Source organism: Chlorocebus sabaeus, chromosome 18 (genome assembly GCF_047675955.1).
Source record: "Chlorocebus sabaeus isolate Y175 chromosome 18, mChlSab1.0.hap1, whole genome shotgun sequence".
Classification (NCBI taxonomy): domain Eukaryota; kingdom Metazoa; phylum Chordata; class Mammalia; order Primates; family Cercopithecidae; genus Chlorocebus; species Chlorocebus sabaeus.
This window is the reverse complement of record NC_132921.1, coordinates 34,410,332-34,426,415: the sequence shown is the minus strand read 5'-3', so window position 1 is coordinate 34,426,415 and position 16,084 is coordinate 34,410,332. Positions and strand designations below refer to the sequence as shown.

At 51.6% G+C, this 16,084-nt stretch overlaps 1 protein-coding gene across 11 annotated transcripts in view; it reads left to right on the top strand.

The window, feature by feature from the left end:
- The first annotated feature begins 2,069 nt into the window (after window positions 1-2,069).
- Window positions 2,070-16,084, top strand: part of CTIF (cap binding complex dependent translation initiation factor) — a 331,164-nt gene continuing 317,149 nt past the window's right edge. For 3 of the 11 annotated variants that reach the window (XM_007974072.3, XM_037982336.2, XM_037982345.2), the window contains exon 1: window positions 2,121-2,353. The gene's annotated coding sequence lies outside the window, so the exon portion shown is untranslated. Of the gene's footprint in view, window positions 2,354-2,796; window positions 2,871-3,070; window positions 3,095-16,084 lie in introns of those variants that run through there. The other 8 variants (XM_037982342.2, XM_073006326.1, XM_073006327.1 and 5 more) reach the window with 6 other exon arrangements.

Below are 16,084 nucleotides of genomic sequence, written 5' to 3'. Positions count from 1 at the left end.
CACAATATGTAAAAACCAACAATGACAACAAGGTAAGTAAATGGGAGTTTGCTGAATGTGTAGATTCCAGTACTATTATTTAATATTTTATAAACCCAGGAAATTGTCCAGATGTTAAAGCATACAAATAACTCACTGCTGAGCCAATGAGCATAAACGCTGAGGGACAAACCAATGGGAAGAGTCAGGTGTGCTTAAACCTGTTCCTTTGGAGTGGGCGACAGGGGCCTGCCACCCAGACAACTGGCCTCCGGTACCCAGTCTGTACCAAATCATCGCTGGGCATGAGTTGCTTAACTCTCTGGGCCTGTTGCCTCCCTCCAGAAGGGAGGAAATGACAACCACCATGGCCTTTGGTACAAGAATCAAATGAGTTGTTCTATAGGATGTGAATGTCTATGCTGTTTTCTTCAGCCCAGGAGACAAGTTCTCCACACAAAACAAAATCCCACGCGTCCTTCAAGGCCCATGCCACGCTCCAAGGCTAATTTTTTAAATTTTCTGTAGAGGAGTTGTGCTGTGTTGCCCAGGCTGGTCTTGAGCTTCTCAGGCTCCAAAAGTGCTGGGATTGTAGGTCTGGGACCTTTCGAATTAGGTCTCTTCTCTCATCTGAAGACTTTGTACCCTTTAACCTTAATCAGATGCTTATCCTTTCCTTTCTCTTTGTTAAAAATTCCAGAAATTCTTGCCGGGCACGGTGGCTCAAACTTGTAATCCCAGCACTTTGGGAAGCTGAGGTGGGTGGATCACGAGGTCAGGAGATCGAGACCATCCTGGCTAACACAGTGAAACCCCATCTCTACTAAAAATACAAAAAAAAAAAAAAAAAAAATTGGCCAGGCGTGGTGGCCAGCGCCTGTAGTCCCAGCTACTGGGGAGGCTGAGACAGGAGAATGGTGTGAACCCGGAAGGCGGAGCTTGCAGTGGGCTGAGATGGCGCCACTGCACTCCAGCCTGAGAGACAGAGAGAGACTCCGTCTCAAAAAAAAAAAAAAAAAAAAAAAAAAAAAAATCTTAGAAATTCTTTGCTCAAATATCACTTCCTCCAGGAAGTCTTCCTGATCCTCTACCACGCCCCACCCACCCTCCATCCATTTGACTGCTCCAGGTTGTGTGGTGGGGGGAATTTCACAGTACTTTGTGTTAAGCGCTGATTTATCCCTTGTATAGTACTCTCATTGACTGTGGTCCCTATACTAGACTGAGCTCCTTGAGCGCACAGACTGTGGGTTTTACCTGTCTTGGCATTCCTAGACGTTTCTGGTCTGTGGAAAGTGCTCACTAAATGTGAATATAAACTAATGAATAAATGGGTTTCTACAGCAGTTTATACTGCATTACACGGTTCCTCTAATGAATTTCTAGCCCCCTTCCTTGTTGGGGTATACACTATTTTATTCAGTATTTCTCCTGAAGGCCCCTCTCTACCAAGCTCGGTTTTAACAAAAACATTGGTGATCTGGTTATTACTGAATTATCCACTACGTTGAATTCTCCCAACTACCCCGTCCCAGCCCTTAGCTTGGCCGAAGGAAAATTAATTGGTTGCAAAGTGCATATCTAATTACAACAGCCAGCCCCTGACACAGAGATGCTCAAATGTTAATTATAACATATGCATCTCAATAACCGACGGTGGCATTTAGTGCGGCATTAATCACGCCACATGAGCCCCCCAGTGCATACACAAAGCTCCTTTTTATCTGCCATTAGCACAGACTTTGCACTTTCAGCACGGAAGTTCTCATCCTTAAAGCCTTTCTGACTCTAAAACCAACGTTTCCCTGTAAGCCTGGACTTCACCTAAGCCCCCAGGTCTCCCACCGCAGAAGCCCCCACCCAGGGCTGCGCCAGTGCCGTGGGGTCGCTGGGCGGCGGGTTTTGGCGTCGGTAGACTGGGCTGTCTTGGCAGCTAAGCCGACATCCCCAGCGTCCCGGGGCCACCCCGCTCTCCAGGGCCCGCCATCCTGGAAAAGAAAGGCGAACTACATTACCCAGCAGGCCTCCCGCCGCCCTCTTTCCTTTCAAGTCTTTGCACGTGGCCGGAGGGGAGGGCGGGGCCTAGACGTCACTCTCCTACATTCTCTTTCCCTGTGTCAGATCAGGGATCATTTTTTTTTCCTTCCTCTACTCCCTCCCCCCTACCCGCCCCTCCCTCCCTGTTTCCCTTCCCTCCCTCCCTCCCCTCTCTGCTGGGTCTGTGCGCTGGGGCGCCCGATCCCCTCCGCAGCTGGGACGCTCCGAACTCGAGGCAGGAGTCGGCTCTCCGGAGCCTCGTCCCTCCCTTCCCCTTCCCTGCCCCCTTCCCCCACCCCCGACTCGGGCTTGGCGCGGCGGCCAGAGGAACCCCGAGGTGAGCATCTCCTCTCCCGTCCTCCTCTTATAGTCACCTCAGCTTGCTGATCGATTCGGGTACCCGGGAGGAGGGCTGCGTGACGTGCGCGTGCTTATAGATAAATCCAGGAAAACCGCCCCAAACAATCAGCCCCTTTCCCCTTCCCTGCGCCTGGGCCAGCGGGGTGTCCGCACCCATCTACCATCCCCTCCTCCCCCTCGGTGGGGAACTGCACTCCACAGTGTCGCCCCCTCCCTGGGTTTGTCCCATTCCCTGCCCGGTTCTCCGCCCCGCGGGGTGCCGTGGCCCTGGAGCTCCGGCGCCAAGGGGGGCTCTTGGGGTGCGCACGGCTGGAGCCCGGCTCGTTTTGGAGCTGCGCGGTGTAGCCGCTGTCATGTGCCGGGTTCCGACCCGGGGGGAGGAAGGGAGCGAGCGCGATTCCTCTCCCTTTTGTTTTGAAGCCCGCATTTGCTGCATCGAGCAGTTGGTTTAGTACCAGCCAAACTTGCAGCTGTTCAGACTGCGCTCCGCAGAGGTAGGGAGCGCGTCTCGGGGTGGCGTTTGGGGGCCGGGGCTGCAGCACTGGGGGCTGCGGGAGGGACCCCGAGAGTGTCTCCACGCCGCCCCTCCCTTCCCCGGTGACTGATTGTGTCTGTGGCAGCGGGCGTGTGTGAGTGTGCGCGCCCGTCCCCGCGGGTTCGGGGATGTCTGTGGATGGCTGTCGTCTAGACAGGGCGCAGCCCCCTCCCTGCGTCCCCGGTGAGCTCGCGGGCCGCGGGGGGAGCGGGGGATGGGAGCAGAGGAAGAAACGAAATCGATGGACCCCTTGCGGTCTCCCCTTTGGTTATTCCCAACGGCCGTGGTTCTGTTGGCTTTTTTATTATTCCTGTAACCGCGGCGCAATCGGGCCTGGGGAATAGATACGCCGGGCGGAGAGGGGTTCACTTGACAGGCTCTGAAAAGCCACCTCTGGGTGGCGAGTGACCCGAGCGGCCGTGGGGTGGGCTCCGGCTCGGGTTCATTAGCAAGACTAGCAGGTAACTGTCCCGGGCCCCGGTCATGGGGGAGGGCGGGCGGGGGGTGGGGGGCGATGGCTTGGGCTGCGGCGAAGGTCTGGGGCCTCGGAGGGCCGCGTGCCGGTGCCTGGATATGGCCGGAGGGGGCGTCCGGGACACCGCGCAGCTGAGCCGAGTGTGTTTCTCTATTGATGGTTAAAGACAATCGGGAAGGGGGCGGTCTGAGTCCCTTATCTGGGCGGTGTTGGCTGTTTGGTTCCGCAGAGTTTTCTGGGTTGGGGCTGGGGGGTGTGAGCAGGGCGGGCTGTGCGGCGTGTAGAGGGGAGTGCTGGCTGGCGGCGCCGCGTGCGTCCCCACCCCGAGGAGTGAGGCGTCGCCTCCCCCGCCCGGCTGTTTGTGTGTACACACGGCTCCGGTGTGTGTGGGGGGCGGGGACCGCAGACCGCGGCGTAGTGGGGACACGCGTGGGCCCCGATCCCCCGCGCGACCGGTCCCGCCAGCCCCCTCCTCGTCCGAGTCGAGGTCGTGTGTCCCCGCGCGCGCGCGCCCGAGTTACTTGGAGAGGGGACCGTGCGGCTGTGGGCCGGGGAAGACCGTAGGGTCGCGTGTGCTGGTCCTGGGTGCAGGAGTCCCAGGTCCGCTGTGCGGCTGAGTCACATAGCCCCTCCCTCCGCGCCCGCGACGCCCCCTGACCCGGCAGACTCGGGGTCCACCCGGCGGCGCGGGGGGTTAGTTTGGCTGCTCCGCCCCCAGTCCACGCTAGGGTGACCCCGCACCGAGGCGTTCGGTGGGTGTGCGTGCCCGCGCTCGCCGCCGCTGCCTTCGCAGATCTGGGAGAGTCAGCCACTGCCTACCACAGCCCCGGCCCTACAGTGGGAGCCCAAGGCGGCCCGGCAGCCCCAGCGCGCCCCAACCCGGCCCAGCCCGCCGCCCACGCGGCGCTGTGTCTCTGCGGCCCGGGGATTATCTCCCAGGCCAGGGGCCCGCGCGACCAAGGAGGAAGCCGCTGGAGCCGCCGGCTCGGCCGCGGCTAAAGCCTCCGTAGGGCGAAAGTGACACAGCGCGAGCGAGCGCCGCCGCTGCTGGGGCCGGTGCCGAGAGGAAGGAGCCGCCCAGAGTGCAGGGAGGGGCTGCCGGCTGTCCGTTTCCAGTTCCTCCTGCCCGGGGCCCGGTCTGGGCTGAAAACCTCAGGAATCCAGGCTCCTAGCAGGCTCGGGCTGCGCAAGGAAATGGCCTGGCTTTCAAGAAAACCCAATTATACGTGAAGAGAATGCACCGAACAGACGCTAGAAGGTGGCCAGGACACGCTCAGGTTGTCTGGGGAAACTCCCTCTGAGTGTTTGACACAGGATTCAATTTACACACAGATCACCTCATCTGTGTCAAGCATCTGTCCTGGATAATGGATGCTCAGAGGCAGTAATTTTGTAACACATTCTAGGGTACAGTGTCATCAGTGATTAACAGGTTGCTAGAATAATATGTGTGTATGACCTTACAGGGCAGGTTTTCTTACACCCCCTCCCCCGCCCAGATATCATAGCATTTATTAAGAGGGTCCTGTGAGGTAGGAGAGTATTAGCCCCATTTTACAGATGAACACACTGAGGCTCAAAAATGTGGCTTGCATAAGGCCTCTCGGTGGGGGAAGGGCCACATTCCCCCTTTTCTCAACTTATGGCATTTAATTAATAGTGGCCACTTTTTTTTGAGTGTGGATTCTTGATACCTTAGGAAATACTGAAACTAAGAAATAGAATATATTATGCTGACACATATTTTTCTCAAAACACTCTTGATTTGCTAACCATTCCTAATGAGAGCAGCCACTAAAGAAGGGAAGTCTGCATTGCTGTTACTACCACACATTTAATAATTTGCTGTTGGTGAATGGATAGCAGCTGTGATACATCCAGTTTCTACCAGAATCATATGTGCATGTAATAAATGCGTATGGTATGCCTGTTCATGTAACAGTTACCTATGTTCATATGACTGTGTTCATTGAGTCTTTATTGACTTCGAGGAGCAAAGAACTTATACTTGCCTGCATGGATTTCTCAGAATTCATACATGTGAAGGTTGTCAGACAGCCTGGAGAGTTATTAAGTTTAGCCAACTAATCAATTAATTAACCATTCACTCAATATGTACTGGGCACCTACGTGTTTGTGTATCTAGAAGTGCATACAAATAAAATTTATCAAATGTTCATTAAGTCCAGCAAATGTTTATGAAGCACCAGCCTCACTTAGGCCAGATACTCTGCTACTCTACAAAGATAGTAGAGCAGAAATAGTTAAGTCGCAATGCAATAACAGCCTACAGGAGGGAACAAATCATAAATATTTTAGAGCAGTCACCCTGGAACTTAGTCAGTTTCACATATGTTGGTTTCAAGGGGCCCATAATGCCAGTTCTTATTCTAGAGCAAATGCAGAAGGAAGCGATGGGAAAAAACACCTTAATGGCCCTTGTTAGCCTGAACTTCAGGCTTTTTTGAACCTCCTGGGAAGGCCCAGAGGTCTGCTCTTCTGTGGAAGTTAGGCAGCTGATGGAAATTACCCTGAAGCCAACCAACAGGCTTCTGGGGACATGGAGCTAAGGAGGTGTTCTCTGTGGTCCCGCCTCAGCTCAGATGTGCTGTGACTCAGGGAGAGGTTGTGGCTTTGGTCAAGGTCTCACTCAGGCCCTGCCTTGGGTGTAGGAGTTTCTGCCTTACAGGTCTGTGTAGATGTGTTAATACAAGTCTGCTTTTTATCTAATCCCAAACTCACCGTCTGGTCCCAGATATTGTCCTCTAATTTCATTTCCGTTTTGGGCTCCATTGCCCTTGTTTTAAGGTTATGTTGTTTGCAGCTCAGGTCATGAAGGAGGAGACAGGAGGTGGGTGGTTAGGATGGAGAGAGAATCCTGAGCCCAGATAAAGAACAGGAGGTACAAACATGCAGGCAAATTGCAGTTTCTGAGAAGTCTCCACACGTGGTGGCATTTCTGCCTAACTTACCTGATAACACAGCCCCATTTGGTGTCCTTGGCATGGCAGGGGGAGGGGGCATCTACTTCTGGGCCGCACTGACTCACCGGCACCCTGAGCTCGGCTGCTTCCTTTCAGGTTTGGGTTTTCCTTTGCCCGCTGCCTCTCGCTGTGTGCAGTTTAATTTAGAACCTAGCTGTAATGGTGGCCTTCTCCCTGTGTTGGCACCGTGCTCTCAGCATGCCTCTGACTTCAGAATTAAGGCCGGAGCTGTGGTTCACAATGGGGTGAGAACAGACACATCCTTGGATCTCTGGCACCCAGAGCTGGAGAGGACTTTGAAGATGATCTGATCTTCATGTGAAGACCTAAAGCCTAGGGAAGTTGAATGACTTGCCCAAGGTCATGGTGAGTCCTTAGCAGAGTGGGTAAAAAATCCTGGAATTTGACATTTCATCCAATATTCTTTCTAGGTACCATAATGCTTTCTGGAAAAAAGCTGGGTTCTTACTTCCCAAAGAGTGAGATCTTTATCTTCTTCTCTCCTGTCTTCTGGTTCTGGGAAGAGCTCTGAAATTCATTTTTCCATCTTGACTTTTCTTTCCTTCACAACTGGCGCTTCCTGCCTTATCTTCATCTTTGGCATTCATGAGCACGTGAAGGTGTGTGTTTGGGAAAGATGGAGGGTCTTGGTGTCCTACAGTGTTCTCAAACTTGGTCTGTGGCTTTCTCGCCCTGAGTCAGGGTCCTCATGAACCTTTTGGAAGTGTTTGCAAAGCTGAGATGCATGTGTACTTTTCTAGGAAGAGAATCTACAGATTTCATTTGATTCTCAACTGACTCAAGTAAGGACAAAACTACTGGTGAGGAGGAGGACAGAAAGGTTGGATAGTGGTTGGTTGACAGCGGGGCTACTTTAATACGCTGCACTTGATTTGGCTTTACAGTTTGCAAAGTATTTCACACAAATTATCCCATCTGCCTTTTATAATAGGCAGTTATCATTATCAGCCTTTGAGGCAGTTGTTGTTATACCCATTTTGCAGAAGAGGAAACTGAGCCTTCATGGTTAGTGGCATGCCCAAGTCACGAGTAAGCAGTAGAGCAGGGATATGAACCCTGACTTCAGACTTCAGGTCCAGTGCTCAGGGCTGAGGTGCCTTGCTGTCTGACATCATTATGATGAACAGAAAGCCTTGAACTTCCCAGAGCTCCTTAATGCCTACTGTTCACTCATATTCAGCCATAGAGCCAGACCCAAATGCTCACTTACCCAAGGGGTGGGGGAGATAAAGTATGGGAGGCAGTTACCATAGCAATGATCTGTAGAGTGGAGCCAGTTTGGGATGGTTCCATGGATGAGGTGAATTTGGCAGTAGGCCTGGCTCATGGTGGAGGAGGTTTTAGGCTGGGACAATGGCCCAAAAATGGTTAGGGGGAAACTAGGTGCTTGGGGTGGGTAGAGCAGACCTAAGAGGTTTAGCTGATCATCCTGCAGTTGGTGGGAGCTTCACAGTAGTTATCGGGCTGTGTTCTATGCCTGGCTCCGTCATTGGCCCTGGGGCTACGACAGTGAACAGGTACAGCCCCCTGCCTTCAAGCAGCTTGCTTTCTAGTGGGAGAGACAGACGCATAAGCCGTTCCGTTCAATGTGATGTGGGGAGTCTAGGTGGAGAGAAGCCCAAGCCCCTTATAGCGGCACAGACAAGAGGCAGCTACCTGCTCCGGCCTCAGATGTCAGGGAGGGTTTCCTAAAGGAGATGGCTCAGGAGCTGAATCTTAATGGATGAAAAGGAACTGGCCAGGAGAGGAGATGGGAGAAGGGCGTTCAGGGAGAAGGCATGGTGTGTGCAGGGTGTGGAGGAACAAGGCTGCCTGGGTGTAGGAAGGAACCGCAAGCAGTGAGGTCAAATGCAAGGGCGGAGAGGCAGACAGTGCTCAGAGTGGAGGAGCTTTGTGAGCTTGGCTTCAGACCTTGGCTTTTAGCCTGCAGGTAAGGCATAGAGGCAGGGCTTTAATCAGAGAGGTGTGCAGCCTTGCTTGGATTGGAAGGGAACAGGACTGGGAACCGGGTGGCCATGGGGCTGGTGAGGCAGTAACAGGTTCCCCATGGCATCCACGTCACAGGGGGTGAGACCTGGAACAAGGGCCATGCATCTAAGGATGGACCAAAGGTCATACATTAAAATTAGTTAGGGAGTAAAGTCTGCAGTGATTACTTAGACTTGGGGGATAAGGGAGTCGTCTCAGTGGCTCCCTGGTTTGTGGCCTCACTGACTGGGGGGACAGCAGCTCTTAACTCAGGTGTGAACTTCTGGTTGCTGGAGCAGGGTCTGCTAAGGTTGAGGTAGGAGGGAAGATCATGGTGAGTTCAGTGCTCAGGTATTGCTAGCAGGATAGTGGGGTGGTGCTGCCTTACAGACAACGCACTGTGCAAGGTAGAGGCCGCAGAAGTGTGGGCCCAAGCTGAGCCCTGCGAGTGGGGAAGCATCGGCCACTGAGCGTGACCACGGTGAGGGCTGCCGGAGACAATGAGAGCAGACCTCTTCCTCCCATTGTCACAGAATCCTTTGTCACGCTGGCCGCTGTCGTCAGGGAAGCCAGGCGGGGATGCTGTGTCATGCTGGAGGCCCAGCTGGCAGAATCCCGCGACAGCCAAGAGCGTGTTTCAGCTGGAAGCATTAGAGTGAGTTAGGGGAGAGGCATTTTGCTTTTTAACATCCGCAGTGAGCAGAGCCCTGTCCCAGCCCCTTGGAGCGTACAGAGTGGGGAAGCCCTGAAACCTGCTTCTAGGAGCAGGTAGTTTTGTTGGGGAGAGAAGATAGGAACATATGAAGCCACTAAAAAGCTGTAACAACCCCAGGGAAGAGTGGAATGCAAATTAAATAGAGTGTTGCAGATCCCTCTGTTCCTGCCATACTTCATTTTTATAGAGCTGGTATGTTTTAGGCGAAGGTCCAGTCTTTGCATGTTTGAATTCTCAGAACCGACAATAGTGCCTGGCACATAGTAAGTGTGTGTTCAGTCTGTGTTTGCGGATCTGCAGGGATGTGCCCAGAGTTAGTTGTCTGGGGTGGGAGGTCAGCCAGGGAAGGTTTCCATAAGCAAGTCCAAAGGGAGCGTCCCCAGGCTGATTTAGAATACTTTTAGTACCACAGTGGAGTAAAAATCTTGAAAACTTTCCAGTGACAGAGCACCTAGAAAGGCTGTATAAGCTGTCGCTAGCGTCCTTTCAAAGCAGAGCTAAGCTCATGGAATGTAAGGGAAATCCCCAGGGATCTCAAAGGGAGTGTGGAGGGTGAGCTCCAGCTGGGGCTCATCTGGGCCTGGGGATTAGGAGAGGTGTTGAGGGGTGGCTCCTGGCCTCAAAGCCCAAGGGGTTGAGTCCTGACTATATCTCCTCTGGGACTAGAGATGATACCAGGAATCAAGAGCCCTACCTAAAACAGGACCTAGCAAAAGTTTGCATGCTGGGAGAAAGGGTGGACTAGACCCCAGCCCATCCACATGGGGGATGGAAAGTAGGCATGCTGCCTTTTGTCCTGACCTGGCTGTGAGGTGGAGAAAAATCTTCCCTAGAAATGTGAGACCTCAGGCCTGTTAGAGCTTTGAATGTCCACTACACATGTGGTCCAGGAGGCCCTCAAGAGAGAAATTAGCATGTAAAGCCTCGAGGGCCAGTGTCTTCCTGACTGGGAGCTCTACGGCATCAGGGGCCTGGGGAGAGTCTGGGGCTCTTTGCCCTTTGCTGACTTAAATCTCCACCTTGGGAGATGCTTTGCGATCGGGGCAGGGTGAGTGAGTGAGGAGAGGGAAGAGAAAGGGCAGAGGTGCTCCTCGGTAGGAACCTTTTAAAAGGGCCTTGCAGATAGCTGCACAACTTGGGGAGGCATGTGCAGGATGGCAGAGAAGGACAGTTCCATCCGAGGCTTCGTCTCTTAGGAAAAAACTTCAGATGAGCCCCGTCTAGGAAGCACAGAACATTCTCCCTGCTGCATACTCAGGTCAGGTTCTTACAGATAAGGCTTCTTTCCAGGGTCCCCTTAAGGGTGTCCTGTGCAGATTGTAGTTGCTACTGGTCCTCCAGACTGGGAACTACATTGTCTTTCCACGCCCTGAGTCTTTAGTTCCCACAGTTTGAAACTCAGGAGACATCTTAGAGGTCATCTGGTCAACCCTCCACCTGGTGTGGGAGTCCTGACTGCAGCAGCGCTTTTTTCCAACGTGCTGCTTGTGGCTGGGAGTTTATCGCCTCGGAGGCAGCGCCTTCCCTTGTGTTATAGCTGGAAAGGCCTTGTACTGAGCTCTGGCCACCCTCCTGGCTGGCCGTTTTCACCCATGGCCCCTGCAGCTGTTGTGAGAAATGTTTCTAGACCTTTCACCATCCTGCTTGCTTCTGCTGGAAGGGCCTCCATTTGTCAAGCTGAGCTTCTGTGAGAATCCAGCCAACTTCTGTCCTAGCTTACTTCACACAGAGGCAGCTTTTGAAGATAGATGTGAGGGTAGCTGAGCCGGCTGCATAGGCGCAGTCTGTGATGGGGGAGTTCTGAGAAGCTTTGGCTCAGTGCTTTTCGGATGATCATGAGAGAGGCAGCAGCACCTGCTGCAAGTTCCTTCCTCCAACGCCCAGAATACATTTCAGCTTATAAGTAAGTGACTTGGGAATCCCATGCAGGGAGCTGTGTGGAATTTATTGAGTGCAGGGAGTTTACTGAGTGCCTATTATATGCCAGGCACAGTGCTGGGTGCCTCCGTGTGCCTTGCTAAATGAAAGTAACTTCTCTGAGGGAGACAGACAGAGGCAGAGACAGGGTCATACCTAACTGCAGTTGTGACAATTGAGCCCTGAAGGGATTCAGAAAGAATGTGTGTGGTTCCATCCAGAGTGGGTGGAGCTGACACATTCCCCATACTGTTCCCTTATAGGGCCTTCCCCTGGGGTAGGCAGCATCATGATCTCACCAGTAGCTCAGAACCCACAGGCCTGTCCCACACTCTTGGGTCATTTGCTGAGATACTTACACGTCTGAACCATGAGATCAAAAAAGTGACCTGCTAGAGAATTCACATCTTGGCATGTCACCAAACAGGCTGGAGTTTACAAGCAAAGTATTTTTTACAGTATGCGGTTTATCTGTCTCCATTATCTACCTACAGTGCCCTGGGCACTCTCAGGAAGCAAAAAGTCTTTCTGTTCCTCCATCTCCTTGATGCTTGGCATCTGCGTGGGTCACATATTCGGCAGATTGGGTAATAAAGAGCATGTGTTGCCTTTGCAGCAAGGTTGCATCAGACGGCTGGACGTGCCTGGACGTGCTCTGCCACTTGCATGAAGGACCCTGTGTAGACCAGGCCAATAGTGAGGGTCAGGGATTCCGAGAAAGCACCTAGTTTCTCCTCTTCTCCCTCTAAAAATGGTTTATTCTGCCCACATTCTATTGATTTGCCTTAATCCTTTTACCTGTTAACCTTTGCCTCAGTTTAGTGGGCACACACAAGGTATCTGCAGTGGGTCTGGCTCTAGAAGTGAGATGAGATGAATTGGGGTGAGCCTGGCTGGGTCCCTGCTGCCCATCTACCCATCTTGCTGGGGAAGACAGAACAGCCTTGCTTTAGTGTAAGGTGGTAAGTATGGCGTCAGGAGAATGAAAAGGGTGACGAAGCAGCCAGAAGTAGGATGACTGTGAATTTTTTTTTTTTTTTTTCAAATGGGTAATCATGCTGGGACACAGATACAAACTGAGGTTGTCCTGGGTAGGTGGGGGCTTATGACACATGGGCCAGGGGGGTGTATGCATGTGGGTCATACCTGACATTTATCAGACACTGTTATCAGTCATTTATACTGCAGGGTGCACATAGGGGTGACAGGGGAGGTGCTCGTGCACAAGAGAAGTTGGCAGCTGTTTCCTTCCTTTGCTTAGAGGACGTAGGGGAAAGCATTATCTGTGGGGACTAGACTCAGAATTCAGATGGGGCTCAGTTTACAGCCACAGGGTTCTATCTTATATCTCACCATGATCTCAGTTTGGGGATTGGGGTGAAAGTATGGAGAGATGAAAACCGTCTGACTTGTGGGATGTTATTGGCTACAGGTAAAAGAACAGTGTGCTAACGATGGCTTTAAAAACAAGGTGTTTCAACTCAGCCAGAAGTCTAAAGGTAGGAGCTCTAGGATTGGTTCATTCAGGGAGTCAGAGATCATTTCAAGGACTTCATCTAACGTAGTCTGCCATCTTCAGCACATTGGCCTTTGTTCTCAGGCCAGTCCCCTTATGGTCAAAGCATGGCTGCCACTGCTCCGGCATCACGTTCTCACATAACTGCGTCCAAAGGCAGGCAGGAAGGTTAGATTCTCCTTGTCTGTCTTAATTTGTCAGGAAGGGAAGCCTTTCCCAGAATTCCCCTGCTGGAGATTCTATCAAGTCTCCTTGAAGAGAAACGAGTCAGTACCCATGCCTCCGCCTCAGTGGAGGAGGAGAAAGCAAATCCCTGGTGCTTTTGCCTCATCTAGAGCAAGAGGCAAGCTCTATTTGCAAGGAAGTGGGGAAGGGAGCAATGGTTGGCTAAGCAAAGAGGACCATTTACTTCACCAAGTTTCAAGACGCTTTTATTTACTGGGAGGGAATTAGTGAATTAGCTTTATTTAAATATAATTTTTTTAATATCTCAATATTGTTGAGTTTTTTGTTTGTTTGTTTTTTTAAAATATCACCCCCCAGTTCTGGCAACCACCAATCTTGTTTCTATCCTATAGATTTGCCATTTCTGGTAATTATTACTTTTTAAGCTAATAAAAAAAAAGTAATGCTGGTGCATAGGACCCCAGGTGTTCCATGGATGCCTTTTGTGTGCCCAGAACATGGGTTCTGTGGTCCATTCTCCCAGCAGCTCCTCCACTTTCCCGACACTGGGGCCAGGTGGAAAACCCCAGTAGGCAGAATTGTCCAGAGGGAGGGAGCGTATGTCACTGGTGGCCTAGGCAGCAGGACTGGAAAGGCCTGAAGGCCTGAGTCTCCAGTGGGTTGGTAGAGGACAGCAGTCACCTTTGCAGGCAGCTGTGGGATGGGGAGAGGAATTGGTGCTCAGCAGTGGCCTGCATACTCTGCAGAATGAGATCTGTTGCCCATGCTGATTGGGAAGCCTGGCCCCAGGGAATGCAGGGCATGGGAAGATGGTGGTGGATGCCACTTTCCCCTCCCCAAACCACTATCCCCTCTATACACACACATGCAAACAGCCCAGGCCATGGGACTGACCATGCAAGCTGAGAGACAAATCTGTCCCCTCTGGGCTCCTCTCCACTCCGCTCAGGGTGTCATTGTGTCCTCCTCCCCATCTTCCCACAGTATTGGTCTGTGGGTTGCTAGAGCACGTAGCACTTCCCATCACTCCCTGCCTCCTTATCATTCCTTGGATACTTGCCTATCTGTGCCTTGGGATCATGAGCACCTTGCTGCTGTCCTGGAAGTCATCAGGGCATTTCCTATAAGGCTAGGGTGGTGCTGGCCACAGGGTCCATGCCTCATGGAAAACAGTATTTTTTTTTTTTTTTTTGAGACAGAGTCTCGCTCCATCTCTCAGGCTGGAGTGCAGCAGCGCGATCTCGGCTCACTGCAACCTCCGCCTCCCAGGTTCAAGCAATTCTCCTGCCTCAGCCTCCCATGTAGCTGGGACTACAGGTGCCAGCCACCACGCACAGCTAATTTTTTGTATTTTTAGTAGAGACAGGGTTTCACCATGTTGGTCAGGCTGGTCACACGGGTGATCTGCCCACCTCAGACTCCCAAAGTGCTGGGATTATAGGCGTGAGCCACCGCGCCTGGCTGGAAAACAAAGTATTTTTAAGGCAAGACACATATTTCTAGAAAGGGATTTGTTCATTTGATTATCTGTCCAGATTCCAAACCAGTTCAGTGTGGCACTGCACAGTGCCCTGGATGAGGACTTACAGATCTCTCTACGTTTTCCTCCCTAAGAGGAAGAAAGGTAATCAACACACCTGTTCTGGGCTGAATTGTGTCCTCTCAAAATTCATATCCTGAAGTCCTAACTCCAGCACTTCAGAATGGGATTGGTGGCCGGGCCTTTAAAGAGATAATTAAGGTAAAATAAGATCACAAGGGTGGGCCCTAATCTAGTATGACTGGTGTCCTTAAAAGAAGAAGAGGACACGGATAAGACACAGATGGGGTCAACAGTGTGAGGACGCAGTGAGAAGGCGGCTATCTGCAAGTCAAGGAGGGAGGCCTTGGAAGAAATCAACCCTGCCAACACCTTGATCTTGGACTTCCAGCCTCCAGAATAAATACATTTCTGCTGATGAAGCCGCCCAGTCTGTGGTGGCCTGTTATGGCAGCCCTAGCAAATGAATATGGAAGGATTCTCCCCTGCAGCTTGCAGAGGGAATATAGCCCTGCTCACACCTTGGTTTTGGACTTCTAGCCTCCAGAATTATGAGATCATACATTTCTGTTGCTTTCAGCCACCTGATTTGTGGTCCTCTGTTATGGCAGCCATGGATACTAATACACATGTGTTGTGTGTTATGCCTGTGTTTAGGACTTCACCCTCTAAGTGTATTTCATCTTTCAGCTCTGAGTGTAGTCATTATCTTCTTTTGCAGACACACCTGAAAAGTTAGCATTCCCCCTGAGGTCACACAGGGAAGCCAGGCTACAAACCCAGTCCTGTGTGGGCTCTGGCCTGTGAGCTGCTGCATTTGGGCAGTGGGGAGATGTCTGTAAATGCAGGAATTGAACAGGTGGTCTTTCTCCTGAAACCCTGGGTGATCCAATAATAACTTTCAAAGCCTAAGAGTTGCTAAGTGTTGTGGTGTCATAGTGAGAACTTTGCTTGTGCTGTCTTCATTAGCCATTACAGCTTCTGTTTCGTAGATGAGAAAATGAGGGCACTTCTTCCAACAGGAACATTTAAGCAAGAAAAGGCAGTGACTTGGCCAAAGTTGCATACCAGGCTTGCCAGTGAGAAGACAAACTGAGGACTGGTTCTCTGAGCTGTGCCCTCTTGGCTCTCTAGAATGAACTGTATGGAAATTTCTGGATTCCTGTGCCTTAGTCTGTTTGGGCTGCTATAACAAAATACCATAGACTGGGTAGCTTATGAACAGCAGAAACTTATTTCTTGGGCTAGGAAGTTCAAGATCAAGGTGCCAGCAGATTCAGTGTCTGGTGAAGGCTCACTTTTTCATAGATGGCACCTTCTCACCTCTTCCTTTCATAATGGAAGGGGTGAAGACGTTCTCTGGGGTGTCCTTTATGAGGGCACTAATCTCATTCATGAGGCTCCGTCCTCATGACCTAATTGCCTCCTGAAGCCTCCACCTCCTAATACCATCGAGTCAGTGGTTGGATTTCTAACTTACGAATTTTGGGGGGATACACATATTCAGACAGTAGCGGAGGTTGAGTGTTTTACCCCAGGCCACACAGCTAAGAAGTGGCATAACCCGTTTTGCTCAAGCTTTGCCTGTCACACACAGGGATTGGCAGGTTCCCCTATAGTCTCCTGATGTTCTGAAAAGGTCACTGGTCTTAGATTGGCCACTTGTGATCTGGCTGCTCTCGGGGAAGTCACTTCACATCTGGGTGCTTTGTCCTCGGTGACCTCAGGGCTTGAACGAGATAATACGAAAGTCTCTGATCCTCTCATTCTGAGGTTCCCTGTGCCCATCCTTCTATAATTCAGGGATTACATCCTTAGAAGGGAGAATCCCTGAGATGTTTTTGGCATTTG